This window comes from Microcaecilia unicolor, chromosome 1, assembly GCF_901765095.1.
Source record: "Microcaecilia unicolor chromosome 1, aMicUni1.1, whole genome shotgun sequence".
NCBI lineage: Eukaryota > Metazoa > Chordata > Amphibia > Gymnophiona > Siphonopidae > Microcaecilia > Microcaecilia unicolor.
The window spans coordinates 666,227,399-666,249,482 of record NC_044031.1 but is presented as its reverse complement, the minus strand read 5'-3'; the positions used below and the strand labels follow the sequence as shown (position 1 = coordinate 666,249,482).

The window sequence follows — 22,084 nt, the reverse complement described above, 5'->3', positions numbered from 1 at the left end:
CGATCTGTACTATTCTGTCTGGTTTCATTTTACAATAGGTGAATTGATGCTCTAGTGCTCACTGTAGTGTTTTAAGATGTTTTCCTTTTCTTTGTGTGATTTAGTAGAAATGACTGCTTATGGTATGGTAGAATTGCTCTATAGGTCCTGAGTGTTTTGTATTCTCGGCATACCTAGTACTGGATTTTGGAGGGGGATGTTAAAAAATGACTGGGAGGGAGGGAGGGGGGCCTTGGAGCTGGAAGGGAGGGAGGCCCTGGAGCTGGGGGCCTTGGAGCTCGGAGGGAGCGGTCAGGGAGCTTGGAGGGAGGGGTGGCCGGCCCTGGAGCTAGGGAGGGGGCGGAGCTAGGGGGCGGGGCTAGGGTGGGGCCCCATCAAATTGGTCTGCATAGGGCCCCGCACTTGCTAAGACCGGCCCTGGCCCTCTTAATATAGTCTTCAAAAGAAAAAGGTACAGTCCTCATAAGATAATCTTCAAAAGAAAAAAAGGTACAGTCCAGGTCCCAAAATCCCTTAACAAACGCTCAGCTCCTCAAGACCTCAGGTCTTCTATTAGGGCATTAGCTTTCCCTTCCCCCTCCTTCAGAAGGGTTTAGTAAGAGTTCAGCACACTTCCAATAAAGCACAACAGTTCAGAACAAATCTTCATGGACAATCTTTGCACATCAAACCAATACCACAAATCACCTGCTTTTTCACAGCACAGAGGAAACCCTGTAAGGAGCAGGGTTGGCAGTTTCTCCCACCTCTCATCATCACGCCCGGTGTGGCCTCCTCCACTGCCTTCAAGTCAGGGGCGTAGCCAGACACCCAAGTTTGGGTGGGCCTGGACCCAAGGTGGGTGGGCAGAACTCCGCCTTGTCCAACAAGTGATTTGGTTTCTCCCTCTCTCATATGGTCTTTCAAACATCCCCTCTCCCACATATACCTTTTAAATAGCAGATTTTCACTGGCAGCAAACAGTTGTTGGGAGTTTTTGGCTAGTGGGGCTTGGGGTCCCTGCCAGCCACATTATAGGTGTGCTGCTACTTGGTGGGCCTGAACCTAAAGTGGGTGGGCCTGGGCCCACTCCAGCCCACCCTTGGCTATGCCACTGCTTCAAGTGCTGGGCAGGGCAACCTTTGAATTCTCTCACTCCATGGTAGCTGGCTCCTCTCCCTTAGGCAGCTCTAGTGGCAGGCTACTTCCTTCCTCCACATACTCCATGGAATCTCTCTCTCCCTCCGTTCGTCTCCCCTCTCTCCTGGTGACTGAGAGCCTACAGGAAATCTGCTCTCTCCTTCTCACAGCTGGGGGGAATTATATACTGATGGCGAAGCCAGGGAAACTGAGCTTCATCCTTCCCTCGCCCTCTAGAGGGGAAAGGAGTAACAGGCTCACCCTGCCTCGAGCCATTGCTCCCCCTGCTGGGACTGGGAATCCATTCCATCTTTTTAGGATTATTCTCCTCACTCATCCTTGAAAGGACTTCTGAGACCCATAGTTCTGGGCTCAACTGCTTCACTGGGGAATCTCTGGGGCTTGCCTTGTCACAATATATGGTGCTTGAAAAATCTGCATGGAAAACATTTCCACCTAAGCATATTCTATAAGATTTAGGCACGGTATATAGAATACGCTTGGTTGATATCCCAGCACCTAAAACTACACGCCTCCAGTTACATCCACAAAAACCTGGCATAAATCCCAGGATGTAGATTTACACATACTGGGCCATATTCTATAACAACACATGTCAATTTTGGAGTGCCCACAAAACGCCAATTTCTCCACCCATGGCCATGCCCCTTTTGAACTGCACACTTTAGAATTTAGGTGCAGTTCATTACAGGATACGCCTAGTGAGTTATGAGCATAAATTCTAATTATTACATAAGTATTGCCACACTGGGACAGACCAAAGGTCCATTAAGCCCAGTATCCTGTTTCCAACAGTGGCCAACCAGAAAAGCTCAATACATTTTATGATGCTTATCCTAGAAATAAGCAGTAGATTTTCCCAAGTCAATTTAATAATGGTCTATGGACTTTTCCTTTAGGAAGCCGTCCAGACCCTTTTTAAACCCCGCTAAGCTAACTGCCTTTACCACATTCTCTGGCAACGAATCTACGCACATAGATTATTGCCAATTAGTGTTCATTATTGCTTGTTAAGTGCTGTTAAAAACGCTGATTGGCTTATTAAGCCAATTAAGTTATACACATTGTTGTGGAATATGCTTAGATTTCAGCTCAGAACACTAGGCATGGTACATAGAATCTGGCAGTAAGCAGCAATTACACATGTAATTGTTGTTAGATAATAATAAAGTAAGTCCACATTTTACTGCTAACGTTTGTCATATTAAAGGTTGGTGTAAATGCTTGCGCATAACCAATAGCATTTTATAACCGTAGCACATAAGTGCTGGGCACACCCTGACCCACCTATGCCCCTCCCACATCCACACATTCCTAGCATTTGCATGCTAAAGAAGTTACACACTATACAATTACAACTGAGGGCAGTTATGTGCATAGCTCAAATCAGTGCCAGTTAGCACCAATTGACTAATTAGTGGTAGTTAATGCCAATTAGGGCCTAATTTAGCAATTAAGTTTCATATATAAATGCCATTATTCTATAACTGATGCAGACTGGCACTCTATGGCCCCGATGTAGAGAGCTGCATGGGAACGGGGTTCGAGAACCCACGGGATTCCCGGAGGGACGGAAGCAGGTCCTGCGGGGTTCCCGTGGGTACGGAAGCAGTTCTGCAGAGTTCCAGTGGGGACGGAAGCAGGTCCTGCGGGGTTACCGCGGGGATGGAAGCAGTTCTGTGGGGTTCCCGTGGAAGTGTAGGCTGCACTGCATCAGCCTCTCATCTACCGACTACCTTGAGTGCTGTCTCCTCCTCTTCCTCCTTGCTTTAACAGCACAAATGTGGAGAGTCTTCTATTAAGGAGGTGGTAGAGACACAAATGATGATGGAATTCAAAAAGGCTTGGTGAACACAGAGGATCTCTAATTAGAAAATGGAAGAACAAATTGGAGGGGGGCGTGACAAGATGGCGCCGCTGTGCTGAAGACGCTGAGACTGATCGAGCGTTTGTTGAAAATTTTTTTCCTTTTTACCAGCTATGCCACATACAAAAAGAAAGGGGAATGTTAGGGAAAAACCCTCCACCACCTTGACATCTTCCCCGAAGCAACTTACAATCGACAGCTTCGCTCTGAGGCAGCCACCAAAACAGACTGGAGTTGAATTTCTGTTAGATGTCGGGGCAGAAAACCCGACACCTCAGGAAAATAATATAACACTCTCTCCTCCAGCGCCCGACAATCCACCGTGCCCTGCCTTAGTACGGGAAGGTAAAGCTGTTATTCAAGACCCGGAAGGCGGAGAACTTGGTGCCAGCGGAGGAGGTTTCCTCCCGGAATCAAAGGCAGGAGGGACAGGAGGTAGGGTGGAAATCCCGATGCCTCCCACGGTGGTTACTCTTGAGGCTCTTTGGCAGGCTATGGAAGGCTTGAAAGAAATTGTAACTAAATCTACTCAACAAACAGCAAATTTAATTGTAACTGTGGACCAACTCTCTAAATCAATAGATAATTTAAAGGAAGAATTCAACGATCAGGTACGGACTTCTCAAAAAGATATATTAAAAATGCAAGAAAATATGTCTGTGATAGTTAAAGACAATTTGAATATTAGACAAAAGATCGAACAAATAGAAAATTATAATAGGAGACTGAATATGAGAATATTAAATTTTCCTAGACCAACTGGAATCCTTCCTTTGGAACTCTTTAAAAAATTTTACCTCAAAATTTTCCCCCTGTGAATAAAATATATTATCTGCCAAAAAAATACCAGGAAGTGAACCATGTGGCTCTGGATCATGGAAACCCTGACGAATTGAAAGACATTTCTTTAATTTTGGAGGACTTTCTATCCGAAGTAACAAATAGGGCTACACTTTTGGTCTCATATGTGTTTGAACAGGATTTAAATATGGTAATGAAACTTTACTTTAAAAATATGCATCAAACATTTTGTGGTCAGAAGATATGGATATTTCCGGATGTCACTAAAGTTACACAGGATAGAAGGAAAAAATTTTTGGATTTAAGAGAGGAGACACGGTTATTGGGTGCTACATTTTTATTAGCTTATCCATGTAAATGTGTTGTTAAATATCTAGGACTTAAATATGTTTTTTTCATGCCAGAGCAATTGAAATCTTTCATAGACCTGAAAAGAGTAGTAAAGACATAATATCTGAAGGGTAAATTTCAAATATACTTTGGTGGAGAGGCAGGCCATGTCTTATTCTTGTACCTTTTTCTTTTTTTAAATTTAGATTTTCCTGATCTTTACCTCTACACCCCCTCTTAAAGATTTGTGGTCTAAGAAAGGGACAAAGAAATTAATAACAATTTTTCCTTTTTTGTCATGGAGATATACTATGATGTTGGTATACTAGGTATATATATTTCTTTGTTGTCTGAATTACATGTAACAAGATTTAAGCTTGTGTTAATTATATAAATGAATAAATAAATAAATAAATAAATAAAAAAAGAAAATGGAAGTTATAAAAATCCTAACCTTAAATGGATGTGTCAAGTGACACTTAGATGGCGACTCTAGCTGTGATTAACTAGGGCCGACACCAGGCAGACTTGTATGGTCTGTGTCTAATATATGGCAGTCTGGTTTAGGATGGGCTAGAAAGGGCTTAGACAGCAACTTCAGTGGCTGGAACATAAGGACAGTGCTGGACAGAGTTGTATGGTCTGTATCCCACAAATGAGAAGACGAATAGACTGGAGTGGGCTTCAGCGAGAACTCCAGCAGCTGGAACATAAGTATAGGGCCAGATAGACTTTGATGCTGAAAAGTAAACACAGGTGCTAGAGGTCTGATGTTTACTATACCTTGATAACTTCCCCTCTAAGTTTAAACATACCATCAACAGGAAACTGAAAGCAATATTATTAAAACATCCATTAAATTTTAGCAGCCATTAAACCAGTCATTGCATACTGGAAGTGGCTGCACGCTCAAAAGATTTTCTTAATGCTGATGCTCCCTTAAAACTAATATCAGCATTTCACATAAAGAATTTTTACATAAAGAAATAAAGCCTTTAAACATAGCATGACTGCTCAGAGAAGAAAACATTTGAATTTATCAGCAATACCAGCGAAGCACAGGATTAGCAAAACAATCAATTGCCATGTTTTTTTTTAATTATTATTATTTTAATAACCCTTCTACTAGCAGAGCCATTTCTGAAAGATTCTTTACTGACTCATTGAGATGGCACACATTTAAACTTACAAAGGCTGGTAAAAGAGGAAGACTCAGAAAGAAGCATGTAACTGCACTTTAATTTAAAAGATATGTAAAGTCAATTGGAGAAACCATTTGAGTAGCAGTGACTTTATTCCTCTGGGTACCCCTTTCTTCTGCTTGGGGGGCACTGACTGCAGCAAGCAGTTCCTCCAAATGTACTCTACAATTCTCCTGAATCCCAATGCCTGTCTAACCCTCAACAGTGCTGACTCTCAATGAGCTGCTTCTTTGAGTGTGACCAGGAACCTGTTTTTCCAGGATTTGCAAGGAGTTGCCCGACCACAGTTGCACCCTATGATCCTACCCTCCAAAGGGACAGAGTTCTATTAGGGGTCCATTTACAAAGGCACACTGAAAAATGGCTTGTGGTAGGGGAGAAGTAGCCTAGTGGTTAGTGCAGTGGACTTTGATCGTGGGGATCTGCGTTCAATTCCCACTGCAGCTCCTTGTGACTCTGGGCAAGTCACTTAACTCTCTATTGCCCCAGGTACAAAATAAGTACCTGTATATATGTAAACCACTTTGAAAGTAGTTGCCAAATACCACAGAAAGGCAGTATATCAAGTCCTCTTTCCCTAGGTGCAGGCTTGGGGCATGCACCAGTCCATTTTTTAGCGTGCCTGTAAAAAAAGGCCTCTTTTTTGCCTTAAATAGACGTGCGGCAAAATGAAAATTGTCGAGCATCCATTTTGGGTCGGACACTTTACCGCCAGCCATTGACCCAGCGGTAAAGACTCACATGGTAACCAGGCGGTAATGACCTACACACGCCAGATGCCACTTGGCATGCATCCGTTACCCATGCCCAAAAATAAAAAATATTTTTCAGACGCGCGCATCGGACACGTGCCTAAAATGAAATTACTGCAAGGGCCAGGTGGTAACTGGGCGGTAACTTCATTTTGGCAAGCATTGGGTGTGCGTAGGCACCTACAGGGCTTAGTAAAAGGGCCCCTTAGTGATATCGGAACCTCCTTGCCAGGCCTGTCAAAGTCACCAGACTGCGCACTGTTTTTCCTCTCCCTTTTTTTCTCAATTTTCAGATAGAATATCCAGACAAGACAAGACAACATCTAACAGATACAGTTTACATCTTACATTAGCCATTTCTAATTTAGGTCTTTCTGTAGCCCACCTAGTCTGAACCCCAGCTCTGCTGTCATGAGGGAGTGCCTCCACCAACCTAGAAAATTTTGCCAAGCCAGTCGTCTCCTCATCTCAGGCCCTATGGTGAAGGACACCAATCAATCACTTCAATGGTCCAGACAGGGAGAACTTGGGATCCCCGACAAGCCCCCAGTTTGTTAATCTAAAATCAATAGATGAAGAGAACCAATAATACTAATGAAAGTCTTTATTTTGAGTTGCACAACTCAAGAGACACCACCGTCAAGGTCTCCCATGTGGTCTCTGAATATAGTGTCCAGGGCTCTTCTTAAAAGAATACATTTAAAACAAAGGAATATTGTTTTATCAATTTATTACAATATTCCAAGAGATGCCACCTTATTTATTTTGTTGGGGGTCTGACTATTCTCGCAGAGGCATATTTTCAAAGTACTTAGCCTTCCAAAGTTCCATAGAAACTCCTAGCACAAAGCTTTTATAATCACTACTGACCTTGAATTTTGATTTGCAGAGACTTTTGCTGACCCAAACTAGGAGCAATTTTCTCTATTCAAGAATCTCTAGCTCAAATATTAAATCTTTCATTACTTACAGACACTGGGACCAAATTTACATTCACACTGGCAAGAGAAGACTCCAACTTGAGTTTTAGGAGTAAAATTAGATAATCTTTCAACAATACAACATGTATCTCTGACTCTCAGGAAAATGTCTCTCGTCCTCAGAAAACAGAGCCATAAAAAAGTACTTCTGTATAGAAACTTTTAGAGCGTTCGTTCAGGCATTAAATTTGATTATTGTAACCTTACTTTAATTGGATGCACTGAAACTTTAATCGATTGGTTACATGTCATGCAGAATATGGCAGTTAGACTTATTTTTTACTTATCTCAACATGATTCAGTTAGAAAATATTATTTAAAATTATATTGGCTGCCAATTAGGGAGCGTATACATTTTAAAGTAGGCATAACCAAATTCTATTTGATGACGCTCCTCCTTACTTTTTTTGATTTGAAGTGTCACTAATGCATAATTCTAATATTTGGAATCAATTCCTTTTGCAATTTCCAATTGTTACCAAACTAAAATCGATCAAACATTTTTCTTCATCACTTCAATAGCAAATAGCTACAATCTGGAATTCATTGCCTTTATTTTTGTGATTTTTGCCAACATTATATATTGTTCAGGAAAATTTTGAAAACTTTTTTCTTTTCACATAGGGGTTTTTAGTCTTATACATTTGGATTATATAATTTTTTGGGGTTATTCTGTTTTAATTATTGTAAATTCTCACATGTACTGAATCTGGCTTCTTGATTAGTGTGATCTGCCTTGAACCGAATAGGTGTTTGGTGGGCTCATGATGAGTAACATAACATTCCCCCTTAATGGACCAAATATAATGGAGTAGATATTCAAAACAATATAACCAGACAGGAGAAGCTCCTGCCAAGGTGAGCAGACCATCCTCAGATTTTCAGTGGCATTTAAATATACAGTGTTGCATTTAAATATACAGTGTTGCTATGGAACACTGTACAGTTACTGCCATGGAACTATCCGGTTAGTGGTGGGGCAGCACCAGGATTTACCTGTTTCACGTAGATATTCAGTCCACGAACCATGTAAATGTCCAGAAGAAGTTAGGACAGTGAAAAGGTTGTCGAAATTTACTCTGAGCACTTACCCTTGTTACCAGTCTAAGTATCACTGCTACACAGATAAATTCCATATAGGGCCTCCTATGACAAGGATATTCAATACCAGTTTCTGGCATTGAATATTGGGATCAAATTAACCTGGCAATGGTCACTGCTTTTGAAAATGCTGACCACAAGTATCCGAGAGAAGAATTAAGGCAAGGCTACTAAGACCAATCGAGATGGCTAGACTGAGAAAGAAACTGATTACTTTAAATTGATGATTTTGCCTTCTGAAGAAGGGTGAATTGGGAGCACCTAATTGTGAAGGAAAATTTAATGAGATCTTATTAGAAAATAAGAGATTACCTAATAGACAAGTTGAGTCCAATTAGAACTTTGGCGTACATAAATGGTTTCTAGCAGGAATTTATTGATGGGGAGATAGGATACAATTCACTTAGGACTGCTAATACTAATTAAATATGCATCCATACTAAAATATTTGCTACTAGAAGGTCATTAGATCCGCCAAAATTCATTTCATAGTGCCTCACTTGTAAGATTAGTTTATTTATTCTCTCCTTCCCATCTGGTAATTATTATAAAAACTGTATACCTGATCGCCGGTATTTTTCCTTCTTTCCCTGCATTCCTGTTCCATATATAAGCAAAGTAGTGCAGGAACCTCCTGTGTCTGAGCTAATTGAAGTAGTGCAGGAACCTCCTGTGTCTGAGCTAATTGAAGCAGTTTTATTAGAACTGCTTTCTGTACCACTCAAAGGGTACCCAGTGGGGGCAGCAGTGAGCACATTGTTTAATTTATTGCTAAATCTGTGAGCATCAATCAGTTCAGCAACCAGAGCAAGCCAAGGATCAGGAACTGATACCAGAGCTGGAGACAGAACCCTAGGCCTGCACTAAATGGGGCAGAATGTTATCCTCTGGCAACTGGGCAAGAGTTTTCTCGCTTAACATTAACATTTTTAAAAGTTGATATAAAAGATATATCTGTATTACTTTGATTTGTTCTTCTTTCTGACCTTAATCCAACCTGTAATACAATACACAGTGCAAACACTGTATCCTGGGCTTGAGGCCATTTCTGATGGATAGAATGCCTTCCAGTGATTCCTGTAGTCCTGCTGAGGTTTGTTTTAATTACTGGCTTTTGTTTTTTTTTTTCATATCCAACTGCTGTGCTTTGCAGCTTCAGTTTGTGGAGGAAAGAAAAGGCTATTTTTCTCCATAGGCATTGCTAATAAAATGGTGGAAAATTAAGCCAATTAATCCATAATAGCTATAGTCCCTCATTGCTGTCATGTGACCACCCCAGCACGCCTAAATCCAGACCATGCTATGTGCTATTCATTTCAACAAACATAATATTTAAGTTTTATTACTATTGAAATGCTACACCTGATTAAATTAAATTCCTCTTTGTTTCATTTAGAACAGAGGTGCACAAGGTCAGTCCTTGAGGGTCACAAGCATGTCAGGTGTTCAGGATATTCCTAATGAAAATGCATCTGTTATCACAATATATATATAAAGAATATTACTAATTTCAATATAGTTATCAACATTCACACAATTATCATCGTGAATAACTATGGCAGTCTTTAAACAAACACTATTCTTTATTACATAGTAGCATAGTAGATGACGGCAGAAATTTCCTGTCAGAAAGCGAGACTTCCCTTTTACCAGCTGTGGTAAAAAGGGGCCTCGGCACGTGTGTAAAACACATGCCGATGCGAGCGCTGGCCCCCTTTTATCGCAGCTTGGTAAAAGGGGCCCTTAATCGGTAGCCAGCATTGATAACTTTCTCCCTTAGTGAGAAGAGTTCCAGTCTTTGGTAACCAGAGCTGAAATAGCATGAGTTAATGGCAAAATAACATGTCTTAACAGTAGCCCAAGTTGATAACTACCCCCCATAGTTTATGGATCTTTATAGCCACAGAAAGCTTTACCTATCTAAAGGCTGAGAAGATCATAAAGGACCCATATTGATGGTCTCTTGAGACTAAAGAGCCCTGCAGGGTCAATATTCAAAATAAATTATTTTTGTAACTTCTGAAGTTTAAATAGATAAGTCCTTTGCTTTAAAAACCCTGTGCCTCTCAATACATAAACGTTTGGTCTTGTAAGTCAATGTAAGGGCAATTCCATAACAGAGTGTCTATATTTACACACCACCTCTGCACAAAAATATACAAAAAACTACCACTTTTGCGGGGAAAGTGTACTTACACACGTAAAGGCAACCAGGATGCCCCCCTGCTGTGCTGTAAGGGCTTGCAGGTGGTGTTCCTTTCCAGGAGTAGGTATTTTTCTGCCCTTGGAGGGCTCACATTTAAAAATATATAAAAAATAAATCACAAGAGTTGAAGTTGGATTTCAACTAAGATCCCTTCGTTCTCAGCTTGCTAGTTTGTTAGGCTACTCCTCCATGCCACATGGAACTCCATTAAGAAGTTAATTTAAAAAAGATTTTAGTACCATAAACGTCCACAGTTCCTGAAGCTGCCACAAAGCCCTGCATCCCTTACCTGTTTCACATTTGGGGGAAGGGGAGGGACAGCAATCACTGGGAGATTAACAGGGTTATTTTCGAAAGAGAAGGGCGCCCATCTTCCGACACAAATCGGGAGATGGGCGTCCTTCTCTCAGGGTCGCCCAAATCGGCATAATCAAAAGCCGATTTTGGGCGTCCTCAACTGCTTTCCGTTGTGGGGATGACCAAAGTTCCTGGGGGCATGTCGGCACCTTAGCAAAGGCGGGACTGGGACATGATTAAGAGATGGGTGTCCTCAGCCGATAATGGAAAAAAGAAGGGCATCCCTGATGAGCATTTGGTCGACTTTACTTGGTCCATGTTTTCTTGCCCAAACTGACCAGATGACCATCAGAGGGAATAGGGGATGACTTCCCCTTACTCCCCCAGTGGTCACCAACCCCCTCCTACCTCTATGCCAGCCTCAAATGTCATACCAAGCTCCATGACAGCAGTATTCAGGACTCTGGAGCAGTTTTAGTGCGTGCAGTGCACTTCAGGCAGGCGGACCCAGGCCCATCCCCCCCCCCTACCTGTTACACTTGTACTGGTAAATGTGAGCCCTTCAAACCCCACCCGAAACCCACTGTACCCACATGTAGGTGCCCCCTTCACCCCTTAGGGCTATGGTAGTGGTGTACAGTTGTGGGTAGTGGGTTTTTTTTTGGGGGGGGGGGGTTGTGGGGGCTCAGCAAACAAGGTAAGAGAGCTATGCACCTGGGAGCAATTTGTGAAGTCCACTGCAGTGCCCCCTAGGGTGCCCGGTTGCTGTCCTGGCATGTGAGGGGGACCAGTGCACTACAAACACTGGCTCCTCCCAGACCAAATGGCTTGGATTTAGCTGTTTTTGAGATGGGCGTCCTCGGTTTCCATTATCGCCGAAAACCGGGGATGACCATCTCTAAGGTTGACCTAAATGTTGAGATTTGGGCGTCCCCGACCGTATTATCGAAACAAAAGATGGACGCCCATCTTGTTTTGATAATACGGGTTTCCCCGCCCCTTCACGGGGCCATCCTGCGAGGACAGCCCCAGGAAAACCTGGGCGCCCCGTTCGATTATGCCCCTCCATGGGAATGAATGAAGAGCTACTTATTTCAGAGCACCTTCCTGTAACCTGGACATGCCAAGTTCCAGATGTAAATAACATATACGTTTTTGAACACAGGCGTCCCTTCCCCTTCTTAAATTGGAGTTGGACATCCAGATTTTGGCCCCTCCCTCATCCTGTCGAACACAAATTCAGATCACTTCCCCTTGCTATAAGAATGTACTGCAGTTTTAATTGTTCATATCCTGGCATTATAAAATTGGAATTTGGATATCCATGCAATATGGATGTCTAAATGCCGTTTTTCATACATCCAAAATGTACACAGCGCTTCTAAAATAAGGGCCTTTTGACTTTGGGCAAGTCATTCCACCTCTATTTCCTCAGGTAGACCCACTTCATCAGGGAATAACTTGTGTATCTGCTTGTAACTCACCTTCAGCTCAGGTTTGGAAAAGGTGAGTAATAAATCCAAAAATATATGAATAATTGATTCAAATATCTTTACACATTTAACATCCACTGAATATTGTCCTTTATGTGTATAAAGCCTTTGATTTTGTTCAAAAAAGTGATGGACTACTAATCTCCAAAATCCCGACAAGTGAGCATCAGTACAATACAGAATTAGTCTGTATTGTACTGATGCTCTGGAGGAGGCAGAACATGGGGGGGGAGGGGGGCGTATAAACTGATGGTATGCTTCTGACAGCTTCCCAAAAGGGAAAAAGCCAATGTTGTTATTATTAATAAAAACCCAGTTTAAGAAAGAGTCAGACCACGGCCCATCAAGCCCTGCATTCTGTCTTGGGCAGTGGTCAACTTGGTTCACAAATGCCCGGCCTATCCCAAACAGTAAACATATTTCTCATAGCTCATTTCCAGGGGTGAACAACAACTTTCCTAAATTCTTCCTGGCTAATAATTTCTTATAAACGTTTTCTCCAGAATCTTGTCCAAATCTCTTTTGAGTTCCCTCCACAGTGCATGGGCAGATTTTATACCACCCTTAATTCATACTGTGTGCTGTAGTTCTGTGTCCTCAACAGAATAAACTGGATTACAATTCCCTGGACATTGAGGCATAACAATTTGGAAAAGCAAGTACGGGTTTTCAAAAATATCCCCAGCTAGGGTTTATGGTTTCATTTGAATCATTAACATCTATACAAACTCTATCATGGTTTGTTCCAGGCCAGTATTAGAGGTTTCTGAGGCAACAGAGCAGCTGCCGCGGTTTAATGTCTTGTTCAGTAGCACATTGTGTACAGTTACCAGTGTGTATCAGCAGACAATTAATCATGATATACTGCACACTGTTCTGTGACTTATCGCATTAAAATAAAATGAAAGCTACTGTTCTGCTAGGGAGCCATGCCTTCTGGTCACATTAAATCATATTCTATCACCAGCTCTGATGTGATATGGGGTGAACAGGGAGCCCATGAGTCCCAAGGTTATGGAGGCCCCCTACAATCATTCAAATAGATTTTAAAAATAAATGACAAGAGTGGAGCATGACCACGTAAATAGTGGCACCGAAATCTCTCTCAGAAATTGATTTTAAACATGCAGTCCATCCAGTCACTGTTACAGGCCTCATAAATGCAAGCTAAAGGCAACACCTTTTCTCCGGAATGGTCAGAAAGAAATTCTTCTGCCCCTCACTGTCCATGTGTTTCAAACAGCTGAAATGATACTGTGTGAGTCACACAGGAGGGAGCGATGCCTGGTGCAGGAACAACAGGTTAAAGCAGTCTCAGTAGAAGGAGTGGATGAAAGGTTGAATTGAGGCAGGGAAGGAGAGAAACAGAGAAACGTTGAGCTGCTGAGAGAGGGGAAGCGATAGAGAAAAGTGCTGGCAAAAGAGAGTGGAAGTCATTTTTGCTCCCTTTTTTCCATCATTCAGTAATCAGAAAGGATTTTTCTGGATAATGGATCTTCATCTATAAGGTGCTCCACATTGTTAACAACATGATTGGACTCTGAGCATAAAAAATAATTCTGCATTACAACTAGATAAAATGATAGGAGTATTCCTATGATTTGCCTGAAGCGTTTTCAAATGGAGAGATGGCAAAATAAAATGTTTGCCTTGGTTTGTTAAGGCCAGTCCCAGAAAATGTTTCTTCCACATGTTTCAGTACAAAGTCACATTTAACCAGCCCTCACAGTTTATTAGTCCTCATGTACGATGCATTAATGCACATATAGGTATAATAAACACCTAACCCCTTTACTATATTTTGAGTCCACCATGGGTCAGATTCTATATACAGTGCCTAAAAAATCAGCTCAGAAAACATTTCCACTTAAGCATATTCTATAAGCGGCACCTAAAACTACGCATCTCTATTTACACCAACAAAAACATGGCATAAATCCTGGCGTGTAGATTTAGACACAGAGGGCCGTATTCTCTAATAGAGTGTGTAAATTCTGGAATGCCCATGAAATGCCCATTTCCCCAGCCATACCCACACCCCTTTTTGCTTGTGCACATTAAAATTTAGGTGCAGTGCGTTACAGAATACACTTAGGGATATATTTACTGAGGTGCGTTAGTGTTTCTAACGAGCCTATAAAATTAAGGCATGTTAAACACTAACGCACCTACACATTTCTATGGAAGCATTAGCGTTTAATGTGCATAAAAGGTTTACATGCGTTAAAACCACTAACACACCCATAGAGCCCCTTGGTAAACATAGGCGCGTAAATTCTATTTCTTGCCAATTAATGCTTATTATTGATTGTTAAGTGCTGTTAACAATGCTAACTAGCTTGTTAAGCCATTTAAGTTACACATATTGTTATAGACTACGTTTAGATTTTGACACATAACACTAGGTGTGCTATATAGAATCCGGGTTATAGCCATAAAAATTATAGAAGTATTTCATCAGTGCAGCTATTATGCACCTGTCTTATGCCTTAAAGGTCTCTGGTAAGGAGTCTGTAAAGCCATTTAACTACACCAGTATTTTCATTTGAATAGAAGACAATAGATTAGACGATGGCAAGTGTGACATCACCAAATTTTTTAACACATTTTTTTAACAAGCACAAATATCCCATATGAAATTATTTATAGGCTGTCCGGAGCATATATTTTATTCATCAACAACTTTTAGGTTCCTTTTTTTTCAAATAAAATTTTTAGACGCCAGTTTTTTGGCGCAAATTTCTTCTTGATATAAAAGTGTGAACGTATATGTAGCATTTTCCTGAATGTGACTGATCTACATAAACTGTTGTTTTGAGTAACTGCATTCCTGATTTCAAACTTAAATACTATTTTTAGTTATATTCTAGCATTTTGTCAAAATTAATATTTTATACATGAAGTCATTGTCTTCTTTCCAAAAAGGTTTGAACATTACACACGCGTTGTTTCTCTGCAGAGTCTAAGTAAGTCTGCATGTAAGCATATGTGGTACACATACTATTGATGTTAGTTACTTATGTCATCCTTATTTCCAGTGCATTTGACACACTTTACATCTACACGTATTTATTTATTAGGATTTATTTATCACCTTTTCAAAGAAATCACTCAGGGGTCCTTTTACCAAGCTACAGTAAAAACGGTCCTGCGCTAGCAGCGGGGGCCATTTTTCTACATGCTGAGGCCCTTTTTACCACAGCAGGTAAAAAAAAAGCTGAAAATAGCCATGGCCATGTGGTAAGATTGCACATACCATATGGTCATGCAGGGGGGAGTACTTACCGTCACCCATTGAGGTGGCAGTAAGGGCTCCTGTGCTAACCTTGTGGTAACCTGGTAGTGCGCGGCGCTGCCTGATTACCGGCAGGTTAGCTCTGTGCTAAAAATACGGGGCGATTTTCCCTAGTATGGGACATGGCATGTGCTAGGGCTGAACCTACTGTTGGCACCTGCGTTCGGCCGGCGGTAGCTCCAGATTAGTGTGTGGTAAGCTTACCACGGCTTTCTAAAAGAGCCCCTCAAGGCAGTGTACCAAGAATAAGTCAAACATAAGCAATAGACAATTAAAGTATGCTATATTACAATGTCAACACATTCCCAAAGTATATAAATTCCCAAACTGCATGTACTATTTGTCAGTACACTTTAATATATATAACGCTTATCTCAGTCCCATAGATGGTAAAACTAAGAATCGTGGGCATCCGCTATGAGAAAATTTCAATTGTAATACAGATGTTTATGCAAATGACCTCTAATTCTATATTGTATTTATGTTATTATAACTAGCCACACTGAGTGCATTGTTTTGCCTGCACATTTTAGAGTGCACTACGTTCATTTCAGTTGTAAAAATGATAAAATATGTAAATGACCTCTAATTCTATATTTTATGTACATTATTTTGATTAGTCATACTGAGTGTATTGTGTTGCCTGCACATTTCGATGTGCACTGTGTTCATTTCAGTCATAAAAATGATAAAATGTTGAAAATTCTTCCATTTGTTGTTTATGAAAATAAAAATTAGTAGAGAAGTCATACAGTGTTTAAGTGATAATATACGTTGCATTTTTGGGGCTCATTTTCAATATTAAAAAAGTCCAAAAAATGTCATAAGGTGGCAGAAGGAGGTTTTTCTCTCAAAAACATCCAAGTTGTGATTTTCAACACCCTGATTTTAGACGTTTTACTTCACAGTTCATCCCAGTTTCAAGGGGGTATGTTTTAGGTGGGACCTGAGCGAGACATGGGCAGCACCAAAATATGCAAAGCAGCTGGGGCACATGCACACTAATTTGACATGCTAAAACAAGTCAGGAACAACGAGCATGTGCATAAGTGGGACATGCCATTGTGTGCATCCCTGTGTAGGACAACTCGTCGGTGTGTCATAAAGTGCACCCGGCCGTAAAGCGCATCAAAATATGCTGCCTGAAAATGCCGTAAAAACATAGGCTTGCCTGTAGTTCTATAGGTGGCCCTAGTCTTTGCGTTCTTTCCATTGGCCTTGTACCTGGTTTGACTGTGCTTCTAGCACTTTTCTTCGGGCTTCTTTGTCACATCACAGACCAGGTTGAGGTGAGTGAATAGACATGTGTATTTGTGAGTAAACCCATCATTTGTGTTGAAGCCTTAAAAGCAATACTTTTTTGTTTTCTTTTTTTCAGGTGCCAGTCCTTGCTCGCATTGGCTGTTTTCGAACTTGTAGAGGTTGGTATTGATAGTGTTCAGCTTTCAAAAGATTTACTGTAATTTTAATTAGATTGTAAACGCTGTCGAGCAGGCACTGTCTCTTCATGTTCAAGTGTACAGCACTGCGTACATCTAGTAGCGCTATAGAAATGATAAGTAGTAGTAGTAGTAGGGAGTGTGTGTGTGCATTTTTATTTTGCATTCCCTTCTTTCTTTTTTTTAGGATTCTTAGCCAACTTACATAGGCAGTTGTTGGTTCCTCCTACACCCTGTATGTTTTCAACCTTGTACATGTAAGCATGAGCATTTGGCTTCCACAAAAGCCCCCTCCCCACCCAAAATATATATATATTTTTTGGGGGATGTCGTGGTGCAACAGTGCTCAGAAATTGTTTCATATTGTGACCACTATTTTTTCTCTTTCTCTCTATCACAGCGTCTGGCAGCCATTTTTTCTTCCTCTTTCTGCTACAGTATCAGCTACTAGTTGGTATTTACAACATCTGGATTTTGTTGTTGTTTTTCTTTTTGTGTGTGTGAGTTTTCATAACCCATCTCTTTGTTTATATCTAAGTAGGCATGGATGCTTGCAGCCAGCATGAGACCACGCCACTGTCCGGTGACCATGGCAAAACAACAGGGGCATGTCACTTCACTGAAGAAGAAAATGACCTGCTCCTCAGGCATGTGACTGAGGAGTTTGCACGGTTAAACCCCCAGTCCCACTCCCAGGCACGGAGCACCATTAAAGTGCAGACATGAATAGTGGCGGAAGTGAGTGCTCTGGGAGTAGCAAACCGCACTGTGGAACAGGTGAAACACCATTGGTGTGATATGTGCTGTAAGCCCTCCTCCTCCCACGTCTGAGACCCCCCTTCTCCCCATTATCCTTCCTCCATCCCCATCCACCAAAGTCACTCCCCAGGGTACAACACAGGACACGCCCCTACCCAAACTCCCACGGCGCATTCTGGAGGAGTGCTGAGGGTTGGCACGGAGGGTGGATGCTGATTGCATTTCCACCACCGTGCCACCTCATAATCTTCAGCAAACATTGCCCCACCTCTATCGCACCACCCCAAAATCTATACAACCCTATACCCCCTTTCTGTTACAATTGTTGGCAACCCACCCCCCCCCCCCCCACACACACACACAAAAGAGAAATGTTTTGTTAGCTTAGAGAAGAAAATAAAGATACTGTTTGGGTTATTTACTCTGTCGATGAATGGTTACTTTCTGATAAGGATGTATGGGTGACTGTGCATGTGATACAGTTTGAATAACTCAAAATTTATGGCAAGCTTTCTGTAGAGGTTAAGGAGTGACTTCCAAAGGAAAAAATTGGTTTTTTAAGCTTATGCCAACTGTGTTGAATGATTAATATGGACCATTCCAGTTGGCACGATGAAGTGATATTCTATAAATGATGTATTTTGAACTGTTGGAAAAAAGGTCTTGATGGGTAGGGTAGGGTGGAGTGTGGGTAAAAAAAGTGCAGGCCAGACCCTACAAAAGGAAGGACTTGCATATAGCTGGATGAGCGCAAAGGACGAAGTGAAGGCCAGACCCACGGGAGGAGTGGTTACAGAAAAAGAGGATGATGTGAATGAATTAGGTTATTGGCTAGGGAGGAGAATAAGTTGTTTCCGACAGCACTGGCAGATGAAAAGGTATGTGCTGTACCATAGGAGCTAACTTTTCAAAATTATTGGGGGTGCTAAGCCCAGTGGAAATAACCCCTCCCTGGACACATACAAGGAATTTTCTCAATATTGGGGCTGCTCAAGCACTACAGCACCCAGAGAGTCAGCTCCTATGTGCTGTACAGAAGATGTAACAGAACAATCCTTAAGCTTGTCATCCATTACTTCGATAGTGAAAAAAAACGAAATTGGTGCAATTTTTTATACAGAAAACATATACAGGCTGTGCATGAAGTTAGAATAGATGAACATGAAACTGCATGGCAAATTACAGAAGTTTTACCTAATGGTACCACAGGGTATAGAAACGTCTAGTCAAATGGTCAACGCAGCATCCTGCATTTAAAAAAGTGAGAAAAGAAGGAGTGTCACAAAAACAGCAATAATAAAGTCGATTACAAACCCCTAAATGCCCCAGACATTTCCAGAAGCTACAATTCCCCACGCCATTCTGGATAGCAATGAAAAGGAACAGCACGAGGGATTTAGGGCCCAATAATCAAAACTAATATCATGCAAATGAATTTGCTCTATATGTCTTGATCATCACATAATCCTCCCCACAGGACTAGTGACAAAAAAGGCCGTATCTGTCAAACGTTGTGACTAGAGGCCTCCCCGTCCCACCTGTGCCCAAAAACACCCACACTTGGCATAGTGGCCGCATTTGTGATCATTTAGGATGAATATATAATGCCCTGTTTAGCATGCAATCTGCATACAAGTTGTGGTCATAGCCAACAAGCTTGTTTTTCACGCTCTGATGCTTTGCATCTTCTGAGTCACAGAAAGGCAGCGAGGGAATTCTTTCCAGCTGTACGCTTACACAAACATGGTATAGAGTGGCTGGAAAATCAACAGGAAGTAATCAGGAAACATAATACACATATCTCTGTCCTACTTACATGAGAAGTACCGTTTTATGACGTTTCTCCTTGTACAATTCCCCCTGATCACATCTGTCCCAATGTGATCAGCAGCAGGAGGGTGGATTTACACCTCAGGTAACACCACTGGACCTATGTCCATCTCAAGCCCATGGCTTAGCGCTATATTATGCAGAATACAGCATGCCTTGATAATCAGCATAAACATTTTGAGAGGAGTATTGAAGTGCACTACCAGAAAAGTGTAGGCAGCGGAACCTGCTCTTCAGCACATCAAATGTATGCTCAATTGCATTCCTTGTTAGGATGTGCGATGCATTATAACGTTCCTCTGCAGGGGTATGTGGGACCGCCATTGATGTGAAAAGTCACGGCTTGCAGCCATATCCAGCATGTCTTACAAAAGAAAATAAAGAGATGCACATATGTTTATTATCAATGTTCCACATTTCTGATACAGCCTGGCCACAGCTACAACCTGCTGACTTCCAGAACTACAGGAATGGAGAGTATGAACTTCTTAACAGCCTGAAATCCAGCCATTACAACCCATCACACCCCTCCCCCAGATACCTGGATCCTTATCAATCCCACCCCCCTCCAATGTCCCAAGACCCCCATTTTTGTGGACCTCCATTGGAGATCCACCTTCTCTGGCCCTACATTAGCGAAAAGATTCAAGTTACTCACCCAAGATCCAGCCATCACCATATGTACCACTTGCAAAATTACGGCCTATCCCAAAGTTGGAAAAAATGTAGGAATCATGGCAGCTGCCTGGGTACCTCACAACAGTGTCCAGGATCCTCAGCTTGGCGTTGCACACAACCTGTACATTGATGGAGTAGCCCGGCTTCCTGTTGCGGTAGGCCGCTTCAGATTCTGATGGTGGGATCAATGGGACATGGGTGCGATCAATGGCACCCAGAACATTGGGGGGGGGGGGGGGGGGTTGGTCATGTTTCGCCGAGAACATTGGGAAATCCACCTATACCAAAGAATTGCACCTTCAACTCCATCAGTTCTGCCTAGCACCGCGGAAGTGGATATAGTCCCTGTAACATCTAGTTATGGCATGCAAAACTGCCTTTAGATGCTTTGAAAATGTGGATTTCTCCACACTACAGCGAGCTCCAACCATGTGCTGGAAAGAACCCGTAGCCAGGAACTGCAGTGTACACAGTAGTTTAACCATTCCAGGGACAACATGTGATCACACGGTGCAGGAGTCAAGATCGCAGTTTATATTTTCAAAAAGGTCCAAAATAGTCTCCCTATTCAAACGGTACATGTCCACGACCTCCATATCTCGCATCCCCTCCAGTGACACCTTGTGTGGTATACACGCAGTTGGTATACACGCTGCCAAGGTAGGGGTCTCAAGTCCTGGGGTTCATCTCTCCCCCTCGCTGGGTCTCTATTCTCTCCTCCTACCTGCGTGCGATAGCAATCAAGCACTAAAAGGAGACCTTCATCACACAACTACTACTACTGCTACTTATCACTTCTATAGCACTACAAGGCATACACAGCACTGTACACCATACATGAAAAGAAAGTGCCTGCTCAAAGAGCTCACAATCTAAATAGGACAGGCAAGCCGAACAACTAAGAGGTAAGGGAATTAAAGAGGTGGGGATAAAGGGTTCAGGGCAAGTGAGTAAAAAAATGTTAACAAAAGCCCTCGAAACTGCAGAAAAACTCTTCAGAGCATGCCTGCAAAAAGAAGCGGACAATAAACTGTCTTCCGAATTTGTCCTTCCAGCATCTACTTTCAGCTCACGTGGGAAGGAGAAACAGGGGGGGATAATTTACATACATATAACTTTGTTTTCCTGATGGGACGTGTTTGACAGTAACGCCAGCCCTGACTCGGCGTTATTTTGCAGCGTTGTTTTTTTTTTTGTCTAATGTCATTCAACACCTCTGATCATTGCGGCACTATTTTTTGATCATCGAGGAGGAATACGAAATGGCCTTATTTACATGAGATCGACTACATTTACAAGTTACTTGAGCAAGTGCCTGGCGCGCTCGTTGATCATTCCGCATTGGTAAGGGTGTGCACTAGAACGGCGCTGATGGCCTTTAGCCCTAGCGTTTACTTTTGATCATTGGCCCATCAGTGTGTTACATATGCAAGCATTGTCCCTCAGGTGTGCCCTGACTGTAAAAAGGTTGAGAACCACTGTTTTAAAGAAATAAACTATGGAAATAAAGTCATGAACAGACCCACTTTCTCCTCTCAGTCAGACATTCACATGTGCCATGCTCTTGTGATCTTGGGCAAGTCACTTAACCCTCCATTGCCTCAGGTACAGACTTAGATTGTGAACCCTCCTGGAACAGAGAAATATTCAGTGTACCTGAATGTAATTCACCTTGAGCTATTACTGAAAAAAGTGTGAGCAAAATCTAAATAAATAAATGGTCTACATGCTGTCCCCTCTTGTTTGACATTTCATAAGTGCCATGATATGAAATTATTTCCCACATGTATTTCTTTGGAAACACGTGCAAATTTTGTCAAGCTAATCAAGTTTTCTGAATTTGTAAAAAAAAAAAAAAAAAAAACAAGTATAAAGGAGGGAGAGGAGAGAATAGCACCAGTGGTTCCTCTATCT

At 41.9% G+C, this 22,084-nt stretch overlaps 1 protein-coding gene and 1 long non-coding RNA gene across 2 annotated transcripts in view; one reads left to right on the top strand and one right to left on the bottom strand.

Annotated features, from left to right (window-relative positions):
• The window catches only part of TBC1D21 (TBC1 domain family member 21), a 115,631-nt gene that overhangs the window by 79,421 nt on the left and 14,126 nt on the right, over nt 1-22,084 (top strand). The gene's annotated exons all lie outside the window — the stretch shown is intronic.
• Nucleotides 14,064-18,027, bottom strand: LOC115460590. Its single transcript, XR_003940522.1, has 3 exons — nt 18,017-18,027; nt 14,565-14,570; nt 14,064-14,144 (listed from the first exon to the last, which is right to left on the bottom strand). It is a non-coding gene; the product is annotated as an uncharacterized LOC115460590 (long non-coding RNA).